Here is a 4,433-nt window from a genome sequence, read left to right as displayed (position 1 = left end):
TTACCATTAGACCAGTACTCCTTCCAAAGTGAATCATCTCACACTTTTCCACATTAAACTCCATTTGCCACCTCTCAGCCCAACTCTGCAGCTTATCTATGTACTTGTGTAACCTGCAACATCCTTCAGCATTGTCCGCAACTCCACTGACGTTAGTATCATCCACAAATTTGCAAATCCATCTTTCTACACCCTCACCCAAAACAGATCCTTGCGGTACACCACTAGTAACTGAACTCCAGGAATGAACATTTCCCATCAGCTACCAACCTCTGTCTTCTTTCAGCTCACCAATTTCTGAACCAAACCGCTAAATCACCCTCAATCCCATGCCTCCATATTTTGTGCAATAGCCTACAGTTGGGAACCTTACTGAAAACATCTAATCAAACACTTTACTGAAATCCATATACACTGCATCAACTGCTTTACCCTCTTCCATCTGTTTGGTCACCTTCTCAAAGAACTCAATAAGATTTGTGAGGCATGACCTACCCTTCACAAACCATATTGGCTATTTCTAATCAACTTATTCCTATTGAGATGATTATAAATCCTGTCTATTCTAGCCTTTTCCAACATTTTATCCACAACCGAAGAAAGGCTCACTGATCTGTAATTACCAGGGTGGACTCTATTCCCCTTCTTGAACAAACGGACAACATTTGCTATCTTCCGGTCTTCTGGCACTATTCCTGTAGACAATGACGACATAAAGATCAAAGCCCAAGGCTCTGCAATCTACTCCCTGGCTTCCCAGAGAATCCTAGAATAAATCCCATCTGGCCCAGGGGGTTATCTATTTACACACTTTCCAGAATTGCTAAATGTCCTCCTTGTGAACTTATCTCCCATCTAGTCTAGTAGCCTGTAACTCAGTATTCTCGTCGACAACATTGTCTTTTTCCAGTGTGAATACCGATTTTAAAAAGTATTCATTTTGCACTTCTCCTATCTCCTAGGACTCCATGCACAACTTCCCACTCCTGTCCATGATTGACCCGAATCTAATTCTAGTCATTCTTTTGTTCCTGATATAGCTATAGAAAGCTTTAGGATTTTCTTTGATCCTGTCTGCCAAAGACTTCTCTTGTCCCCTCCTGGCTCCTTTTAGTTCTCTCTTTAGGTCATTCCTGGCTAGCTTGTAACTCTGAGCGCCCTAACTGTGCCTTCACATCTCATCGTAACATAAGCTTTCTTCCTCCTGACAAGAGATCAACTTCCTTAGTAAACCACGGCTCCCTCACTCATCCACTTCCTCCCTGCCTGACAGGTACATACTAATCAAGGACACGCAGTAGCTGTTCCTTGAATAAGCTCCACTTTAGTGAGATAATAGAACATAGAACATGACAGTGCAGTATACTATTGCATTTAAATGTCCATACAATTGGTGAGTCTACTACAGTTCCAGGCAGAACGTTCCATGCCTCTACTACTCTGAGTAAAGAAACTACCTCTGACATCTGTCTTATATTTATCGTCCCTCAATTTAAAGTGATGTCCACTGGTGCTAGCCATCACCATCGGAGGAGTAAGGCTCTCACTGCCCACACTATCTAACCCTCTGATTATTTTGTGTGTCTCTATGAAGTCACTTCTCAACCTTCTTCTCTCTAATGAAGCCTCATGTCCCTCAGCCTTTCTTCATAAGACATTCCATCCAGACCAGGCAACGGCCCAGTAAATCACCTATGAGCCCTTTCCAAAGCTTCCACATCCTTACTGTAATGTGGGGACAAGAACTGGATGCAACTTTCCAAGTGCGGCCACACCAGAGTTTTGTAGAGCTGCAGCATGACCTCATGGTTTCAAAACTCAATCCCTCTCCCAATAAAAGCTAACCACCGTATGCCGTCTCAACAACCCTATCAACTTGGGTGGCAGCTTTCAAGGATCTATGTACATGTACACAGAGATCTCTCTGCTCATCTACACTACCAAGAACATTACCATTAGACCAGTACTCCTTCCAAAGTGAATCATCTCACACTTTTCCACATTAAACTCCATTTGCCACCTCGCAGCCCAACTCTGCAGCTTATCTATGTACCTGTGTAACCTGCAACAACCTTCAGCATTGTCCGCAACTCCACTGACGTTAGTATCATCCACAAATTTGCAAATCCATCTTTCTACACCCTCACCCAAAACAGATCCTTGCGGTACACCACCAGTAACTGAACTCCAGGAATGAACATTTCCCATCAGCTACCACCCTCTGTCTTCTTTCAGCTCACCAATTGATCATGTAGGTCAGTGGGCCAAGACGTGACAGATACAGATACATTTAGATACATGTGAGGTGTTAGATTTTGATTAAGACAAACCAGGGCAGGACTTATACACTTAATGGTGGGGCCTTGGCAAGTGTTGCTGAACAAAGAGACCGAGGGTTGCAGCTTGAACCATTGCACCTGGGAGATCTTCTTGAAAGTAGAGCCACAGGTAGACAGGACGGTGAAGAAAGCGTTTGGCAAGCTTTCCTTCCTTCGTCGGAACATTTCGTGTAGGAGTTGGGATGTCATCTGGTGGCTGTACAGGACATTAAGTGATGCCATTCTTATGAGATTGCATACAACGCTCATCATCCTTCTCCAGGAAGGATGTTGTTAAACTTTAGATGCTGCAGAAAAGAGTTACAAGGATGTTATAGCGATATAGAGTCATACAGCATAGAAACAGACCCTTCAGCCTACCATGTCCATGATGTCCAACAAACACCAAAAACTGCATTCATCCTATTTATCTGCACTTGGCCAAGAGCTGACTATGCCCTGGTTTCATTAGGTCATATCCTGATGCTGCTTAAATGCTGTGAGAGTATTCCATCACACTCTCAGGCAGCATATTACAAACTTTACCCACCAGCTAGGTCAAAATATTTTTCTCAGATATCCTCTAAACTGCTTTCCCCACAACTTCAACTTTTACCCTCTGGTCTTCGGCACATCTACTAACGGGAGAAAGATTCTCACAATCTACTCTGTCTGCATTTTGCATAATTTAGTATATCTCAGTCAGATCCTCCCTCAATGTCCTCTGCTCCAAGGAAACCAAACCCAGCTCATACGGTCTCCCCTTTTAACAGAGACTTTCCAACCCACTGCATCCTCTCCAGTCGATCCCATCCTTCTAATTGTGTGGCAATCAGAACTGCACACAGTATTTGATCTGTTTTATAAATGTGGAATAAGACTTCCTTGCTCTTATATTTGACAGCTCCGGGAAGCATTCTGTATGCTGCCTTCAGCAGCCTGTCTGCCTGTGCTGACCACTTCTGTGATCTATAGACTTGTACACCAAGGTACCTTTGTTCCTCAGTATTACCTCGGGACCAATCCTTCATTGTGTAATTCTTTCCCTTATTAGACCTCCCAAAATGCATTACCTCACATTTATCAGGATTAAATTCCATCTGTCATTGCAGTGCCCAAAGTCCTCATACTGTAGCCTGAGACCATCCCCCTCACTGTCAACAACACCACCAACTTTCATGTCATAGAGCAAAGAACAATACAGCACAAAACAGGCCCTTTGTACACCAAGACTGCACTGAAACATTTAATACTTCCACATGAAAAAGTCATCTGCAGGCATACTAATTATACATTCACATCCAATTGTTAATATTTACATAACAAGCAGCAAGGGTCCCAGCACTGATCCCTGTGATACACCACTGGTCACAGGCTTCCAATCACAAACACAACCTTCCACCATCATAGTTTGCATCCTGTCTGCAAGCTCATTTCAGATCCAGTTTGCTTAAGACTCCAAGTGCCAATCTTGGACCAGTCTTTTATATGGGACTTTGTCAAAGGCTTCGGGGTGGCCTGTACCAGGCCAGATAGAGTAGCCCATGTCTGTTAACACAAACTGGTATGTAAGTGTAAAGTAGAATTAAACAGCAGTTTGTGAAACAGAATGGCAGGCAGAATCTAAGCTTTACAGCGCACTCACACAATAAGGTAAAATGATACCATTGATAAAGCCATTCCAAGGACCCAGCCTGTTCCAATTTGAAACAGTTCTGACAAGCAGACCGAAGGTCCGGTAAATGAGTAACTCCAGCCACATTAAATGAAAGGGTAATTGTCCCAGTTACTGAACAGACACCAGGTGCTAGTTACAGCCCATTAATGCCCAAAACAGCTAAAGGTATCTTAAAGTATGTAGTTTCTTGAAATAAGTTGGAATATTAAGAATTAGGTTCTCGTAAAGAGACGTAGCATTAACTCGGCAGTTTCCAGCATGAAAACTAGGTGCATAATACTAAAGCAGAAAGGGGAAAAGAAGCATTTAAACCTGGAAGTGAAGGTTAGTTACTTTAGGTAATGACTTCTCTTATGCCCAGATCACAATAGATTGCTCACAGCCCATTAATCACAAAGTGCTAACAGTTGGGGCAAATAAATTACTTCACACTTTGT

General features: G+C 42.9%; 1 long non-coding RNA gene across 1 annotated transcript in view; it reads left to right on the top strand.

The window, feature by feature from the left end:
• Positions 1-4,222, top strand: part of LOC122544671 — a 14,489-nt gene extending 10,267 nt beyond the window's left edge. Inside the window, exon 3 of the long non-coding RNA XR_006310433.1 lies at positions 3,223-4,222. This is a non-coding gene — a long non-coding RNA (uncharacterized LOC122544671). The remainder of the gene's footprint in view (positions 1-3,222) is intronic.
• The last annotated feature ends 211 nt before the right edge of the window (positions 4,223-4,433 follow it).

The sequence above is a fragment of the Chiloscyllium plagiosum genome, chromosome 50, assembly GCF_004010195.1.
Source record: "Chiloscyllium plagiosum isolate BGI_BamShark_2017 chromosome 50, ASM401019v2, whole genome shotgun sequence".
Classification (NCBI taxonomy): Eukaryota; Metazoa; Chordata; class Chondrichthyes; order Orectolobiformes; family Hemiscylliidae; genus Chiloscyllium; species Chiloscyllium plagiosum.
The sequence above is the reverse complement of the archived record's forward strand: the minus strand, read 5'-3'. Positions and strand labels throughout refer to the sequence as shown.